Source organism: Balaenoptera ricei, chromosome 3 (genome assembly GCF_028023285.1).
Source record: "Balaenoptera ricei isolate mBalRic1 chromosome 3, mBalRic1.hap2, whole genome shotgun sequence".
In the NCBI taxonomy this organism is placed as follows: domain Eukaryota; kingdom Metazoa; phylum Chordata; class Mammalia; order Artiodactyla; family Balaenopteridae; genus Balaenoptera; species Balaenoptera ricei.
The window spans coordinates 66,641,610-66,661,223 of NC_082641.1; the positions used below are offsets into that span (position 1 = coordinate 66,641,610).

At 35.9% G+C, this 19,614-nt stretch overlaps 1 protein-coding gene and 1 pseudogene across 8 annotated transcripts in view; both read left to right on the top strand.

The window, feature by feature from the left end:
- The window catches only part of XRCC4 (X-ray repair cross complementing 4), a 278,985-nt gene that overhangs the window by 193,958 nt on the left and 65,413 nt on the right, over positions 1 to 19,614 (top strand). The window lies entirely within an intron of this gene.
- LOC132362054 (cytochrome c oxidase subunit 2-like) lies at positions 15,863 to 19,401 on the top strand (annotated as a pseudogene).

Genomic DNA, 19,614 nt, shown 5'->3' on the forward strand with positions numbered 1-19,614 from the left:
AGCAGTGTTTGCCTTTTGTTCTTTTGTTTTCCAATTCATTCTGATCATTGCCAGGTCATTTTAATCGTTTAATCAATAAATAGTATTTCATTGTTTAATTTTTGTACCTAACCTTTAGAGACGTCATTTTTCTCTGACATATATTGATTATTGACATTTCATCTTTGTTTATTACCTATCCATAACCTCAGCTGATTTTCAGTGGAGGTCTTTGTCTCCTATTGCTTTATATCTAAAAGTATTAATTTTATTTTACCCAGACTATCATTTGCCTTTTAATTTTTGTTAATGATATTTTGTATTTACATAAGTTATTAGTTAATCAAATCCATCTATCAATAATAAAGATAATATTTAACATTCACTGAATACTTATGTCCTAGATACTGTGCTAAACCCTTTGTATATGCCCTTTATATGTCTCACTAAACTATACCCATTTTATAGATTAGGAAGCTCAGTCCTAGAGAGATTAGATAACTTGCCCAAAGACAATGCTACGTCTGTGATTTTGAATCTAAGATCATCTTATTCCAAAGACCATACTTTTTAGCTACTTTGTTATACTGCTTCAATAACTAATATTTAATACGATTAGTGTGCGCCAGGGGTTTTGTTAAGCACTTAAATTCCTTTAATTCATTCATTTAATTCATTCAATTCTTACAGAAACTCAGTGAATTAAGAGCTGAGTAAATATCAGATTCAGTGACTTTCGACTGTTTGTTCAAAATTTCTACAATAACACAGTAGAGATAGAACTGCAGCTCTGTGAGTACAAGGATTGGTTTAATAATACCTCCTGCCTGCCTTTCAACATGGTTATGAGGGTCAGATGAGATCACATGAATGAAAGCAGTATCTAAGTAGGAAGCTCTAAGACTGTGATACACTGTTATTTTTAAAGCACTGTCTTCCCAGGGCTTTTGGCTAAATCTTGGAAATCTCTTCCTGGAAAGGAAACTTTGTTTATGGAGTTTTTAAACCTGTAGTGTTTCCTTTCCTCACAATTCTTATGGAAATGAGGATTGCCCCTACCTTTCTATGGCACATTTGCCAAGTGTTAACTCAGCAAATCTTCTTTCCTTCCAATTAGCAGTCAATAAGATTATATTGAAGGAAAATAACACAACTGGGAGACCAGTTTTAAAAGCAGTTGATAATAAGTAAGTAAATAAATAGATAGATATTTACATATATTTACATTATATATATGCATTTGTATTCTATCATTTTGTTTCATTTAAAATTTAATTTCTAACTCATTCAAACATTTACTCATTTTTTACAGTTTATTCATTTGCATCTGCCAATTTAGAATGTGGTAGTTGACCATCCTATTCTTTCAAGAAGAACCTATTTTCATGTTTATACCTTGATTGCTTTTTTTTTCTAATTTAAACCTCAACATATTTGATATGTGTGTGTGTGTGTGTGTGTGTGTGTGCGCGCGCGTGTGTATTTAATTTTCATGGATAATGTAATTTATCAGATTTAAATATCTAATTCTTGAAGGTTTTTGGTAACTGAACTTTAAACTTCTCTAGTGTCAAATTAGGGACATAAAATGTATGTGCAATTGCTATATATTTGCTTTGGTCATCATTAGCAAACCTCATTTTTTATACAACTTTAATTTTATCATAATGTTTATCTTAGTTGCAAAAGTAAACACAGTGGTGGTTTTAAAATGAGATAGGTTTTTATTAACTTCACTGTGTGTTTACCTAACTCTTCAGGCTGCGGCTCTCACTTTCCTTGCTGCATGTTTTGATTAATGGCCCCCTGGACTTGTTCCAGAATATACTGATTATGGTCAGTGCATTTCAAAGATGATTTATTAGTTGTGTTTGCAACTCAAAATAATTAAGTAAAGATTGATCATATGCATTATTATAGGTTTGCCAATAAAATCAGCAGTTACACTTTAAGGTACAGGTTGCCTGAGTGGACTTTTTTAGCTATACAGAAAGGACAAAATATTAATATTTTTAAAAAACATATTCAATATCAACCACAGCTTTATGGCCTTTTAAAGCATGATTATTAAATGTGTCCAAAGCTTAGGCTTATAAGTACATGCATTTTAAGTTCTTTTTTTAACATAATTTCAAAATAATATGTTTCAATGGAGATTACATAGATGTTTAAATAAAGTATTTCCATGTTTATAGCTCACCCTGGGAACAACCTGTACTACAATTCCCTCAGGCTATTACATACATTTAGATTTCAAATTACTGACAGACTTGGATTTCTGTTTTAAAACAATTTTAATAAGAAGCTGTTATAATCTTTCTGTGTTTTAGGTAAAGGGAATTTATCACATATTTCATATATATTATATTTCTGTCACTTGAAAGACTTTCTCACATAAAATTTTTCCAAATTTCACTTGATAATCATTATTGTTTCAGGCATTTTAAGTACTCTACCAACACAGAATAATGTGTAAATATTCATTATACCTGGTCAGAGGGGTTATTAATCAAAGGAAGTGACTCCCTGTTCATAATTTATAGTTTAATATTCAAAGAAATATAGGTGCATTTATTTTTTATTATTTGGCATACTGTATTCAAAATTTACATGTTAACAGTGAAATTCTATAACTTAAATCATCTACTATGATATATAACTGTTAAATAGGTATTTGTTTTGTATTAAACATCATGAAATGAAATAAAATGGCTGTTTCATGTTCTAAGCTTGTGTGAAAGCATAAACTTCTTATGTCAAAATAAGAAGATATAAACCCACAAGTAACTGAGATCTTGGCAAATAGAGTAAGGGAATCAAATATGAGGATAAAGAAACAAGAAATGAACAAACAGAAAACCTAAATAAATTAAAAGTATATAACTATTCATAAGTATTATTCAAGGATTTTGTTCAGTTTTGGTAAATCATTATGAAAGGACAAAGAATACAGACATGGTTTGTTTAAACATCATTATTAAAAGTTTTTTCAGTAAAATTTTAGGACATTGTTTACTTGAAAATCTTTTACAATAATTTTGTTTCTAAGTTAATTCCTTAAATTATAATTTATCAGTGAATTGAATAAAGCAATGTTATCATTACCAGCATTATTGAATGCTGTCTTCTGCATACACCACTTCTAGAAATACAGAATAAAGACTGTCTTCTACAATCTTTGTATAGGAAATAAAACAATGAAGGAAGATTAATCAATAGCATACATTTATCTTTTCCTTTTTGGCCACATTATATTTCCTGACAAATTATCTTTAATATGTATATAGCTAAAATGTGCCAAACTCCATAATAGGTACAAGAACTTTGAAATTTCAGAGAAGGGAGAGTTGATATTCCATTTGGAGGACTATGGAATAAGCAGATGTGATAAGATCAGAGAAGACTGGCTAGACGAAGGTGATATTTGAGTTTAGCTTTGTAAAAGTAAATGGGGGTTTCTAGAGATAAAAACTGAAGAAAGATAATGCAGAAACTAATAATTGAATCCAGGCTCCCAACTCCCCTTCTTTCTTTTAGTAATAGAACCCGTTCTGCCATCCCATGCATCTGCATGTTTTAACAGGCCACATGGCTCCCAGCCTGGAGGCTACATTTCCCAGCCTCCCTGGCAGTGAGTTATGGCCATGTGACACAGTCCTTGCCAATAGGATCTGAATGGGAATGATATGTACAATTTGGGGATCTTGCCCATAAAATGATTCAACATACATTCTTGACAACCCTGTCTCTTTCTCCCTTCTCAGCCCATCTTCTACCAGGCATTTAAGGAAAACATCCTAGGAGATGGTAGAGTAAAAAGAGAGGAAGAATTGTAGTCCCTGGACAGTCTCATGGGGCAAGGCAGCATATCCACCACGAACTGCCCACTACCTTTAGACTATTGTGTGAAAGAGAAATAAATGTCTAGCTTGATTGAGCCATGGTGCTTTTGGGGTCTGTTTGTTACGGAAATGAAATATCTCCTGACTAAGAAGGGCCTTCCTGTCAGAGGAACAGAGTGCATAAGTAAATGTGTGGAGGAAGAGTCTGGAAGATAGGGAACCAGTGACCTTATCATGAGATGCAGAGAAATGTGAATAAAACTAGCAAGGTAGATGGAATTTGGTACTTAAATGCTAAGCTGATTTATTTGGACTTCTTTTATGAAAGCAGCAAGGACCTGTTAAACATTTTCAGCCAAAGAATATCATAATGAACAGTACGTTAGGAACATTTCTTTGGAAACCATACATTTGATGGAGGGAATATTTACAGATTGTCAGTGAAGCTAGGATATTACAGTAGTCCAGGAAGAAAGAATTATCTGAAGAAGAATAATGATTATAGGTGTGAGTGTGATTGAAAAAAAGGGGAGGGATGGATTGAGAAACACTTAAGGTTGCTATCCTCTTACTATGGAAGAACTGGGAAGCCTCATCAGTTATTGAAAGCTATTTGTTAAACATTGTCTTTATAAAAGTAAGTCATCTGTCTTACTTTAGAAATCAGCCTACTGCAAAAGCTGGATAAAGAAAACTTGGTGGTCATGGGCATTGACTTCCCAGAAGACTGGAAAAGTTTCCTTTGTCAGGCTGGGATATTTGTATACTCAAGTATATAGACATATACTACATTAATTTTATATTATTTTACTTCTTTTTATTTATTCAATTTTTTAAAATTAATTTTTAGCACATAGGAAAGTATTTTAATCAGTAAACTATGTCCAAGTCACATTTTTAAAATTTATTTATTTATTTATTTATTTATGTTGTTGTCCAAGTCCTATTTTTTAAAAAGTTGTCATTCTGGAATGTGTACTATAGCCTCTGAAAGCCTTCCTTGATATAGGTGGGGTTCTTGTTAGCTCCAATCCCAGGAAGTATTCCTTTTGGACATGTACTTTCATTGCAGTCTGAAGTTACAGGATTTTTCTTGCTTGGAGATATATTCTACTTATGGACTACAGAGAAAATCAACTTTTTCACTGTCACAATCTGTTATGGATATAGTGCTGATTTTATAAAGTGTTTTGCCTAGGGCCAAAATATATGACTTTGTAGGAATTTCCAGACTATAGGGGATAAAATAGGAATTGTACTCACAAATGAATTTGGCAAACTAATGAAGTTACGAGATAATGATATAAAGCCAAACAGACCTATATATTCAGAAACCATGAAAATAATACTTTTTTATTTATTGAGGTTTATTTTTGGTTAATCAATAAATGGCACCATATAGAGCACAGAAACCGTTAAAGAAAATATTTCATTTGTTTTCAACTGCTATGTGTGCAAGTAAGACAAATGAAAATCTCCGTATTCTTACTGAGTAATAAGATGGTCTTTCAGTCTAAAGTATGCTTTTGGAGTCTTCCATATAAACTGTTAGGAACATACACCAGTAACTTCTAAAGGAGGAAAATAACCCAGCATAGGAAAGAAAACTGACCATTACAGATTATCATTAGATATGGTTATAGGTCTCTGTCTTTTATCTCCTCCTTAATATAGGAATGGAGTCCCTATTATGTGCCAAGCACTGTGCCTGGCGCAGGGCTACAGCACCAAACAAGATAGAACAGGTACTTCGCCTTTGGAAGGATATGATATAGTTGCAGAAACAGATCAATAAATAATTACAATCCAGTGTGATAATGAGGCCATGTGATATGAGGTCCAGATACATTTGGAATGCCTAATTAAAATGAATACTAGAGGTAGGCACCAATAACACAAAGGAAAAATTATTACCTTTTTTCCGTTAACCCAGGATGGACATGCAGGTAAGTGACTGCAAATGAGAAAATATATTACATTTAATAGAGTTCAAAAATTAACCTCCAAAACTGGGAATTTCATACAAATCAACCATTACAGAAAAGAAAATATTCTACAACTAGCATGATACCTGGCACATAGTAGGTACTCTATAATCATCAAGTAAATGGAGTAATAAGCAGATCTATAATGAGATCAAGGAGATATCAAAGTAGATCTCACGCGGTTGAGTCTTCCCCTTTTTTGGTAAATGTTTCTACCATCTACACAGTAATGAAAGCCTGAAATTGAATCATCCTGAACTTCTCCCTTTCCCTCACCGCACATCCAGTACAACTGCTCATCTCATACATTCTGCCTTTAAAATATCTCTTAGAATCTATTCACTTGTTGCCTGTTTCTACTGCTGCTAAGCTAGTGTAAACCACAATCATAATTTACCTAAATACTGCCGCCTGCTCCTTCTTGGTTTCCGCATTTCACTTCTCCATCCTCTAATCCATTCTCCACATAGTGAACTTCAGAAAACAGAAATTTGATTATATCTTTATACTTCTCACTGTCTGTCCCACTTCCTATACTTTCCCTAAAATATTCCAGTGGCTTCCCATTGTACTTAAAATCTAAACTCATTACCATGCTCTGAATGACCTTGCCCCTGCCTCTTGAACTAATTGTGTGATTCATTCATTTGTTTAACAAAGATTTGGGGGACACAGGCATATACAGTCAATTCTCATTCACAGTAGTTATGTTCTATAAAGTTGCTGGGGACACCGAATTAACAAATACTGTGTCATTGTCTCTAGGGGAAATACAGGGTTAGGTTCCTGGAGGCTCTGGTCACATTTTTGCCAACCAATCAATACATAACCTGGTTTTATGTACATTTCTGTTTAAAGACACCATATTTGATATATATTGTTGATTTGTTAACATTGAACTCATGGCCAACAGCACTATAACTCATGCTTGAATGAAGCTTATCTAACATACCTATTTTCTCCTATAAGGAACATCATAGCCTTCTTGTGATTGGGAACATTAGGTAGCACTCCAGTTCTATACTTGGGGGCCATTTAAAAAAGCAAAATCAGCAATAAAAAGCACAAAAATGCAAAAATGCAAAAAAGGCACAAAATACACTGCAAAATGGACACTTGTGTTTACAGGTATGAGAGGTGAAACTGGAAGACGCTAACCTTGTTCCACCTCAGCTGGGCACATGTACTTCAGGGACTCAAATTTTTCACTGCTCCATGCATGTGCATGTCTGCAAATGACTGAGAGAACACTTGAAGTATTGATTTGAAGGTTGGAAGTAAATTTTAGCTAGTAGGTGAATTTGGAATTCATGAATAATGAGGATTGACTGTAATTAGTATTTAAACCATGGGATCAGAGAAAATTCTGAATAAAGGATACCCATGACTGAGCCCTTAGAACGTTTGTTTCAGGATTTGGGGATTAGGTTCTACATATATCACCAGTGAGAGGCCAAGCTCTGAGAAAGGGGGACTATTACGTAGGAAGAAAATGAGGTGATTATGATTTAATAGAAGCTAAAAATATGTTTCAAAAAGAAAAGATCAACTCTCAACTGCTACTGAGAAATCAATAAGGACAGAGGCGCTACCAGGGTCTCAGGGGGAGTTTTGAGACAGATGACTAATTAGAGTGGAATGAGGTGAGAATTAGACACACAGAATATGGGTAAAACTTTGAAGGAGTTTTGCTCTAAAAATGAGCAGACAAGTAGAGATGTAGCCAGAGAGGGCTGTAGGCTTGCTTGCTTGCTTATTTAATATAGGAAGTAAGAGAATGTGTTGTTATGCTTTTGTTAATGACCAAGTCAAGTAGAAAATAGTGATCTTGACCAAGTTATTCAACATTTCTTGGCCTTAGTTTTTCTTTCTAAAAAATGTAGGACTTAACCAGACAAAATTATCTTGATTTACTTTATATGTAGTAAAACACCATATTATAGTGATTTAGAGTATGGATTCTGAAATCCAACTGCCTGGGTCTGTGTTTTAGCTTCACAACTTACTACCTGTCAGATTGTGGACATCGCACTCAACCTTTATATGCTTTGTTTTCCTTATCAGTAAAAAAAAAAAAAAGGGTAATAATAGTGCCTACCTAGATTTGTGAGAATTTTTAGATAGTGCATGTAAAATTCTTAGCACAGTGCCTGGCACAAATACTAGCACTCAGTACATGTTAACTCTTTTCTATTTATCATCATTTTTATCATCTATCTCTAATATGCTATCATCTGTGAATTTCATGTTTTTATCACTTGTTCTTTCAACTCTCTGCACATACTCTATAGTATATACACAGTGTAGAAATGTCTTCCACCATTTTCTATACTACTTTTACAAACAATGATAATTTCTATTAGTGAACCAGTAGGAAGTCCCATATTTAAAGCAGGACTCTTTGGAGGAGATAGTTTTTCTAATAAAAAAATTATTCAGCAAATATTTGAAGGACTAATATTTGCCAGGCACTGTCTTAAGTGATATAATAGTGAACAAAACAGAGTGCTTGCTTTCATGGAGCTGAAGTCTTAGTTGAAAAAGAGAAATCTTGAACTCATCACAAATTTCAATTCCTTTTCAAAGTCCTGTAGCATGTGTCTTTGAAAATTTAGAAAAGCATGTTTTAAAAAAAAAAGGAAAGGAAAGGAAAGATTTTTGGAAAGAAACAAATGTAAGAGGAAGAAGGAGAGGGAGTAAAAGGGAAGAAAAGAAAAAGGGAGGGAAAGAATCTCAGTATGATAATACGTAAAGGTTAAAAATTTATTTTTCTGGTTGTCTGGAGTCTTGTGTATATCTGCCAAATCCTCCTTCAGAAGTTTGCTATTAATAATTATTTTTCATGATTTAAACATGCTGTCATTTAAAAAAATCATCTTCTAACTCTAATCTTAAAGTTACCCAGTCAGTGGTGTTTGCTAATATGTCATATATATCTCATCTCAGAATTCAGGCCCACATTTATTGAGTACCAGGCACTGTACCATTCCTTTTTCTCAAGGAGCTAGCAACCAAGTCATATAGTTAAAAAGATAATTTCTACATAATATAACAACTTTTAAAATACAGATATACACAGGCTGCATATAGGAAAACAGAAGGGATTTTATTTAGCCCTTTATAATCAACTGCTGACTCAAATGTATTCCTGAATTATGTTTCAGAGGTAGTATTATACCTTGTCTTTTCAGTGAACCCAATTGAAATTTTCTTTTTGTTAAAGTCACCTGAAACTTTGAAAAATCTTGTTTCTTTTGGCATTTATATTATTTTACTTCATTTTCTACTGTCTTTTGTACTTTTCTTTAAACTTTATAGTTATTGTAATTCTATTCTTTATTTCAAATAATTTATAATGATAAGACATCCAATCCAGTGACTCATTCAGTCTGAATTTTAGAGATATCATAAATCACTGATTTACTCTAAGATTCTTAAATTTATTACTTATTACACTCCCATTTGTATTTCAAGCAATGAAAGGGACGCTATTGTGCATTATCTAAAGTAGCAGACTGTAATTCTTTTCTTCCTACTATTTTATGTTCATTTTGTCCACTTGCTTCAGATAATTATTGTATTAGTATTGGAATGGAATTTATTATCTAATCCAAAATATATGGTCACGTAACCTTTATATAAATATTTTGTGGGACAAAAGTCTTACTGCTTTAAATGAAAGCCTGTTTCACATGCCAGTGTCTACCTATTAGCCCTACTTCTTCTGCCTTCTGTGTCATCTCAGATATTCTACATTAAAGTCACTCATATAGTATAGTGGAGTTGTGTTCTAAATGCAAACAGCTTATGCACATTCAACATACACTCTCCATTCCCCTCTCCCACCATAAAAAGGGGAGGAGGAGAGAGATAGGAAAAAGAACAATTTAAATAGTTCGCGGCATTCTACTCAAACATGCCCAGGAGTGGATGTCAAGTGGGAAACATATCTTCTTATCCCCTGTTTTCTCATTATCCTTCCATAATATGAGGAGCACATCTAAAGAGAAACCTTTTTCATACAACTGGCCACTAAACACAAGATAACTACTTCACAAAAAACCATTTATCAAAATAGCAGGAAAACCCCGTGGTGCTGGACCAATTGAAATTGGTATATCATGATGGAGTATAATATTTTCTGAAGGGTTTTTCAGGATAATCTGATTTTCACATTAAGACATGCCATTAAAACCCAACCCCTAACTATCACTCCATTTAATTTGGAGACCATTTCATCCTCTGAGTTTTCTCCTCTGCACACTAGAAGAGCCTAAGTTTACCAGCACCCCCCAAGTATGACTTGGTTTACATGGGCAGTCTCTTGGTTGGGGTTGCCTTTCACTGAACGTGTATAGTTTGCCAGTGTTCCATTAAAGTCGTGTTCCCAGAGTCCCCTTATATTTCAGATGTGGTGTGATCTATACAGAGAAGAATGAGACACCACACTTCTGTTAATATGGGTTGTTCCGTTGCTGTTACACCTTTTATTCTTCAGATGTCACTAATTTTATTTTTTTTTGAAACCCTACTTAAAAAGATAAGTACGAATGCCCTGAATTTCCTAAACTTCAGTTGTGCATGGGCCACCATTTGGATTTGCATCGTATCTGAGTTTCACCGCCTCCCTCCACGATTTTTGCCACTTCTTGGTAACACTTTCACTATGAGTTAATTATTGATTAAATCACTTTACTTTTTAAATTAAATAAGCTTATTTAAAGAAGAAGCTACACTTTCTTATCTTAAATGGAGAACCAGTATCACTTGAACGTAAATGTAAAATTTCATACAATATAAAGTTAATGAATACAATAAAATATGATCGTTATCTGAAGGCTCTGCACCTGTCTATGGTTCCCTCTCTATTAAAAGGTCTCCCAGCCATCAGCTCTTTGAGAGAGAGATCACTAATTTTACAGCTGTAGCAGCTGCTGCTGTCCTCAGTCAGGACTCACCAGGTAACTTCCTTTCAAAGGGCATGCCATGGAGTAAAGAATTAGAGATAGATTAATATCTGAACTCTGTTCGATGCTGTGTGATTTGGGGCAAGATACTTTATCACTCTGAGCCTTAATATTCTAATTTCTAAAGTGGAAATAGTAATACCCACCTCATTAAAATTGACGAGGGGACTAATATAATGTGCCAGTCACGTGGTAAATGCTCAGCATTGGTTACTACTGCTACTCGGTTCTTGTTCATTTTCTTTTTCCCTTCCAGTGTCTGACTGTCTAGGTTTGAATGCAAATTGTCTTCCAAGTTAAGTACTTGTGATAAAATTATACTATGAAAGCATTTAATTTATGTATTATTATGTTTAATAATTTATAATCTAATCATTTTTATCACTGGAAATTCCAGAATAATTATAAAGTGGCCAAAAATGAATTTAGAAGTGTTATGTTATGTAACATTTGTATCCTGCTTGCTGATACCATGTACCTTGTACATACTCAAACCATAAATACCTTTTCATCAGATATTTGCTCAGTAACTAGCATGAGCCAGGCACTGATCTCGTCACAGAGGGTATGGCACAGCACAAAACAGCTGACATTACATTCTAGTGGTGTGAAATAAGCAAACAATAAACAAACAAGGACACATCAGATAATAATCAAGAGATACGCAGATAATTAAAAGAGGGTGATGTAAAAGGTAGTGATGAGATGGTTCCTCTTTCTATAAAGCGGTCATGGAAGGTCTCTCTGAGGAATTGATATTTAAAACGGAACCTAAATGACAAACAGACATTGCTGCAAAGACTGGGAGGAAACAAGTAATGCAAAGGCCCTAAGGTGAGCCAAACCTGGCATGCTGAAGAAAAGAGGGCCCATGTAGTGGGAAAGCGAGGGAGTGGTATGTATTGATAATATAACTGTGTGGTCAGTGAAATGGATTCAGTCAGATCCTGCAGGGCTTTGAGGGCCGATATTCTTTAAATTTTATTCACAGTGTAATGGGAGATTTGAAGGAGGGAAATGTCATGGTCTGATGTTTGCTTAAAAGATTGCTATGACCACTATGTTGAAAACGGATGTAGAGGTGGGGGTTAGTGAAAGCAGAAGATCAGTTAGGAGGTTTTACAGTAGTCCAGGCGAAAGTCGGTCACGGCTCAGGCTATTTGGGGGAAGAGCGAGGCGTTCTTAGACCACGGGTATGTTTTAGCAGTCAAGTTGCCAGGACTTGCTTCTAGGTGTGACTTAGAAGAATAAGGGACGGAGGGGAATCAGGAGGATTCCTATGTTTTTAGCTTGAGAAACTAGGTTAGTGGTGCTGTTTTCAGACACAGGAAGAACTAAGAAAGCAGATTTGCAGAGCAGAAAAATGAGAAGTTCTGTTTTGGCTAGGTTATGTTTAAAATACTTAGCAGACATCAAAGCAGAGATAGCAAGATATATGATTCTGGAGTTCCTGGAAGAAGTGAGGTCTGGAGATAAAGATTTGAGAGTCCTAAACATTTGGGATTTATGGCTATGATCTTAAAGTGAGAACACTTGGCATGAGTGAGTGTTTCTCTTCAGCAGTGCTTGAGTGGTTCCTAATGTGGAGCTTTAAACAGTAAATACAGTAAAGGTAAAGAGAGATAATATTGTAGTGTCAGAGTTCCAGGCTTTATTCTTTAATAGATTGTAACATCTGTGGAAAAATAAATTCAGTCCATTTTTGATTATCTATTTTATGATTACACCTGGCTTGCATAGCCAGGTGATTACTTTCTGGGCTTGCAGTTCATCTGAATAATTTTGTTATCTATTTCTGGCAACTTTACTGTATCAGAACTGAACTTTAAAATATATTATAGTATTGGGGGAAAAGTTCCAAAAGGACATAATTACTTTATTGAAATCACACTTTAATCAAGCTGTTCTCTTCATGTACTGGATCAAAAGAATTTGTTGGGAGCCTTTTAAGTCATAGGTTCTAACTTCACAGTCCAGCCAAGTAGAGAAAACAAAGATACATGAAACCATAATAGACCAACTATTTGGGTGACTGTGATAGTCATTAGTTCTGTTCACTAAATATTTCCAGTTCTCTGTCATCTGGGCACATGGTAAAATTGAACTTCATAGCTGTAGCTGAGTGCAGCTGTGATTCTAGTTCTCACCAGCAAGTTTTGATTAAAAGTGAGCGTCATGTGTAATTTCCGAGCCAGAGAACTTTCTTTCCTTCTGCCATGGTGACTGGCAATGCTGGTAACTGCCCTGTCATCCAAGGTCCTAGAATGAGGACAGCACAGAGTGGAGCCCCCAAGCTACCCATGATGAACGTATGGCACTAATGAGAAATCAAAGCTTTGTTGTTTCAAGCCACTGATTTATTGGGATATTTGCTACTGTGGTGTAACCTCACCTATTCCAACTGATAAGAGTACAGAGCCTAGTCTACATATAGCATATTCTTAGTACCATCACAGTACTGCTTAAAAAAATAACCATAAGACAACATTGGTTGAAAGTTCAATACCACTCCCATGAAGTAAACATTGACACCCTTGCCATAAACAGAGTAGAGGGTCACAATAAGCCACTATTTAGCTACATTATTACAAACTTACAAATATATAACATCATTCCAGATGTCATGATTTGGAAGTTTTATTTTCTCTCTGTACCAATGTAATTGCATAATATGGAAACTTTAGGAAACATCAAATTCTTCAACAGTTTTGCAAATTAATATCTCGTTTAATAAAGAAAAATACAGCATTTTCAGCTTTTTCTCAAGCAGATAGTAGGGGTAGATTTTATTATTCACAGAGCTATTTAACAAATGCTCTTTTATAAACTCATCTTGTGCCAGTCAGACAAATGGAGTCCAGCTCCCATCCAGAAGGTTAAGAGAGAAAACACTCAGAGATTTGACATCACTTCACCCCACCTAATGACTTCACTTTCCACTTGACTTGCTTGTTGTCTGGCTCCGTTATTCATTGAACTAAAAAATGTACTAACCAAATTAAAGCTGTAGTCTTCACTTGCACTGTGTGTGCAGGGATTAACCACAATGCCGATGATCCAGAAACTCATTAATTGAGTAATTTTTAGTCATAGAATTTTTGAGGCAGGAATGCAGTAAGATAGTCCCTTCTTTTCCTTTACCAAATACTTAATAATATCTTCATCCATTGTTTAGTTGTAAACTGGCATAGAATGTTAGCCAGTGAAGCATGGTAGATGGGCTTTATTCACGGTCAGTGTCTATGCCCACTGTCTGTCTCTTCGTGATTTCTCTGTACATCCTCTTTCCTGGAGTTTACTTTAGTGTAAAGTTTGCCTACACTATGCTAATAGTATCTATAGGAAAAAATTCTGGTGTTTCAAGGTAATGTTTGCAAAGAATCTCCCCTGTAACTTATTAATTGCAAACTAAATAGTATTCTACTCAGAAAGGCATCCCACAATGTTGATATAGTTATAAGGATATCAAGCAAGGGAGTAGGAGACCTATGTTCAAGTTTCAACTGTAATTTACTAAACTGTTTGCCTTGTTTAACATCTTTCAAATCTGCCTCCTCCTTTCTGTGTCCCTGTCACCACCTTGGTTTAAGCACTTGTTACATAGCAACCTTCCAGACTTCACACAGCTGCCAGAGTGACCCTTCTAAGATGTTAATCACTTCAAGTCTTTTAATGAGTCCCTACAGTTTTCAGGATAAAGTCCAAACCCCTCAGCTTAGTACACAGAGCCTTTCATGAGCTGCTCCTGGCCTAACTCTCTAGCCCTGAGGTAGTAAACTGGCAGGCTATTAGCAAAATTCAACTCACATATGTGTTTGGTCTTGTTTGTACCATGTTTTCTTTAAAATTTGGTACCAACACTGATTTAAAAATTAAAAGATTTCTGGCTTCTCTTCAGATTATAAGATCATCCCCTCACATGGTGACAATTGGCTATACTGACATTTGCTCTTTAGAGAGGACATTAATTTACCACAGACCTCATCCATGAAGTTTCACCCATTTATGTAACTTGTGTGCATTCAAATTTTAACCCCCTAGTGTCCTCCTCTCCAGCCACTTTTTAAGGTTTATCCTTTAGAGTACTGAATTATTCCCAGTTCTTCCAAAGTTTTATGCTTACCCTTGCCTAGAAGGCCCTACTGCCTTTCCATTTCTTTATCTCACTGGCCCATTCACTTCCTTTAAAGTACAGTAAAACTGTTGCCTTCTTCAGAAAAGTCTTCCAACCTATCCTTCTGAGGTGCCTGCGTTACCTTATTCTCCCATAGCATCTAGCACACAGGATAGTGTTGTTGGTATTCCCGCTAGGCGGTCAACTCCCTGGGGACAGAGATAATGCATAATTTGTCTTTGTGTCGTAATTTGGGCTCTAGGAAGCCACTGTGGGCCTTAGTATCATCATCTATAAAATGAAGAACATAGATAATCTCCAAGGCCTCTTCTTATTTGAAAATCTGCTTTATTCTGTTCATTTTTGGAAATCTGGGGTCAGAGGCTGCTTTGAATAGATTTTAACCAAAGCTTAGATATAACAAATAAGACTTAAAGTAAGGCATGTTGTGCCCTAAGGGCACCAAGTAACAAAGATATTCCCCTCCAAAGGGGACTCTATGCTTTGGTTGGTCATTCCTATATAGAAGCTGACTGCTTGACTAATCATTGTCCAAAGAAAGCAAAAGACTAATCCATGGGCATCTGGTGGCATTTAACAAAAACGAATTATTGGTGCTTCGAAGAGGGCACTTATTTAACCTTAATAGCAACCTGTTTGGCATCATGAGGAAGAGACAGGGAAGAAGCGGAAATGTGTCAGAGAGAAATAGAATCTAATTCAAATGTTACACATGGGTTAGTTACCGTTAAAAGCAGAACAGAAAATGGGTACCTCCTGCTGATGTCAACTGGTTTGGGTGTATTGCTAGCCTGAATTGGATCGAAATAAATATACTAGCCATTATCCCCATTATAATAAAAAAAACTTTAACCCACAAGCCATCGAAGCCTCCACTAAGTATTTCTTAACACAAGCTACCACATCCATGCTACTTATAATAGCAGTCATCATTAACTTACTATATTCCGGCCAATGAACTATTACAAAAATATTCAACCCAACAGCATCAACAGTAGTAACAGTAGCCCTGGCCATAAAACTAGGACTATCCCCTTTTCACTTTTGAGTGCCCGAGGTAACACAAGGCATCCCATTAATGGCAGGCCTAATCCTATTGACATGACCAAAACTTGCGCCTCTATCAGTCCTTTAGCAAATCTCACCATCAATCAACCTAAAGCTAATACTATCCCTATCCATACTGTCCATTCTAATCAGAGGGTGAGGTGGATTAAATCAAACCCAACTCCGAAAAATCATGGCTTACTCATCAATCGCCCACATAGGTTGAATAACAGCCGTCTTACTATACAACCCAACTATAACAACTCTAAACCTAGTAATCTACACTATAATAACCCTAACTATATTCATATTATTTATTCACAGCTCGGCCACTACTACATTGTCACTGTCACACACATGAAACAAAACACCTGTTATCACAACCCTTACCCTAGGCACTCTCCTATCAATAGGGGGACTCCCACCACTGACAGAATTCGTGCCTAAATGAATAATTATTCAAGTAATAACAAAAAACAATATTATTTTACCCACACTTATCCATTAGTAGCCATCACAGCACTACTTAACCTGTACTTCTGCATGCGACTCACATACTCCACAGTGCTGACCACATTCCCCTCCATAAAAAACGTGAAAATAAAATGACAGTTTGACTCTACAAAACAAATAATCCTCCTACCAACTATGATTGTAATATCCACAATACTTCTGCCCCTCACACCAATACTATCAGTGTTGGAATAGGAATTTAGGTTAAACCAGACCAAGAGCCTTCAAAACCCTAAGCAAGTATAATTTACTTAATTCCTGCCTAATAAGGATTGCAAGACTATATCCTACATCAATTGAATGCAAATCAAACACTTTAATGAAGCTAATCCTCGCTAGATTGGAGGGATACATCTCCCAAGAATTTTTAGTTAACAGCTAAATACCCTAGTCAACTGGCTTCAATCTACTTCTCCCGCAGCAGGAAAAAAAACAGCAGGAGAAGCCCCTGCAGGGTTGAAGCTGCTTCTTCGAATTTGCAATTCAATATGAACAATTCACCACAGGGCTTGGCAAAAAGAGGACTTCACCTCTGTCTTTAGATTTACAGTCTAATGCCTACTTGGCCATTTTACCGATGTTCAAAAACCGCTGATTATTCTCAACCAACCACAAAGACATTGGTACTTTATATTTGCTATTTGGTGCCTGAGCTGGAATAGTAGGTACCGGCCTGAGCCTACTAATTCGTGCTGAATTAGGTCAGCCTGGAACACTGATCGGAGACGACCAAATTTATAATGTGGTAGTAACAGCCCATGCATTTGTAATAATTTTCTTTATGGTCATACCCATTATGATCGGTGGCTTCGGAAACTGGCTACGCCTCTAATAATTGGAACACCTGGTATGGCTTTCCCCCATATGAATAACATGAGTTTTTGACTACTCCCTCCTTCTTTCTTATTGTTGCTGGCATTGTCAATAGTTGAAGCCAGTGCAGGTACAGGCTGAACCGTATATCCACCCTTGGCTGGAAATTTAGCACATGCAGGAGCTTCAGTTGACCTTACTATTTTTTCCCTACATTTAGCTGGTGTGTCCTCAGTTCTAGGGGCTATCAATTTTATCACCACTATTATTAGTATAAAGCCACCTGGTATAACCCAATATCAAACACCATTATTTGTATGATCAGTATTAATCACAGCAGTATTACTTCTATTATCCTTACCTGTACTAGCAGCCGGAATCACTATACTGCTAATTGACTGAAACTTAAGCACAACCTTTTTTGACCCTGCAGGAGGGGGAGATCCCATCTTATATCAACACCTGTTTTGATTCTTTGGACACCCTGAAGTATATATTTTAATCCTGCATGGATTTGGAATGATTTCACATATTATAACCTATTACTCAGGAAAAAAGGAGCCTTTCAGGTAAATGGGTATGGTATGAGCTATAATGTCAATTGGATACTTAGGGTTCATTGTATGAGCCCACCACATATTCACAGTGGGTATAGACGTTGACACACGAGCATAGTTTACATCAGCCACTATAATCATTACTGTCCCAACAGGAGAGAAAGTGTTTAGGTGACTGGCAACACTCCATGGAGGTAACATTAAATGGTCTCCAGCCATGATGTGAGCCCTGGGTTTCATCTTCCTTTTCACAGTCGGTGGGCCAACAGGTATTGTCCTAGCTAACTCATCATTAGATATTGTCTTTCATGATACTTACTATGTAGTCACATATTTTCACTGTATACTTTCAATGGGGGCTGTTTTCACTATCATAGGAGGGTTTGTGCACTGATTCTCACTATTCTTAGGATATACACTCAACTCAACATGAGCAAAAATTCACTTTGTAATCATATTTGTGAGTGTCGACATAACTTTCTTCCCACAACATTTTTTAGGTCTATCTGGCATACCTCGATGATACTCCGACTACCCAGATGCCTATACAACATGAAACACTATCTCATCAGTAGGCTCATTCATCTCATTAACAGCTGTCATGGTGATAGTTTTCATTATCTGAGAGGCATTCGTATCCAAACGAGAAGTCCTAGCAGTAGAACTTACAACTACAAACTTAGAGTGGTTAAATGGATGTCCTCCGCCATATCACACATTTGAGGAGCCAACTTAACGTCAGTCTAAAATAGTCAAGAAAGGAAGGAGTCGAACCCTCTTTATTCGGTTTCAAGCCAACGTCATAACCACTATGTCTTTCTCCATAAATGAGATATTAGTAAAATTTTATATAACTTTGTCAAAGTTAAGTCACAGGTGGAAATCCTGTATATCTCTACAGCATATCCTTTCCAACTAGGGTTTCAAGACGCAACATCACCCATCATGGAAGAATTACTACACTTTCACAACCACACACTAATAATTGTCTTCTTAATTAGCTCTCTGGTTCTTTATATCATCTCACTAATGCTAACAACTAAGCTAACACATACCAGCACAATAGACGCACAAGAAGTAGAAACCATCTGAACCATCTTACCAGCCATTATCTTGATTTTAATTGCCCTGCCATCGTTGCAAATCCTGTACATGATAGATGAGATCAACAACCCGTCTCTTACTGTAAAAAATATAGGCCACCAATGATACTGAAGTTATGAGTACACTGACTATAAAGACTTAAATTTTGACTCCTATATAATCCCAACATCAGACTTAAAACCAGGGGAGTTACAACTGCTAGAAGTAGGTAACCCAGTAGTGTTGCCCATAGAAATAACAACCCGAATACTGATCTCCTCTGAAGATGTATTACACTCATGAGCCGTACCTTCCCTAGGCCTGAAAACAGACGCAATCCCAGGGCGCCTAAATCAAACAACCCTAATATCAACACGACCAGGTTTGTATTATGGACAGTGTTCAGAGATTTGTGTATCAAACCATAGCTTCATGCCAATTGTCCTTGAATTAGTACCCCTAAAATACTTTGAAAAATGATCTGCATCAATATTATAAACTCATTAAGAAGCTAGGTAGCGTTAACCTTTTAAGTTAAAGACCAAGAGCTAAGACTCTCCTTAATGGCATGCCACAATTAGATACATCAACGTGATTCATTACCATCTCATCTATGTTTCTAACACTGTTTATTATATTTCAACTAAAAGTCTCAAAGTACACTTATTACCCCAACCCAGAATCAACACACAC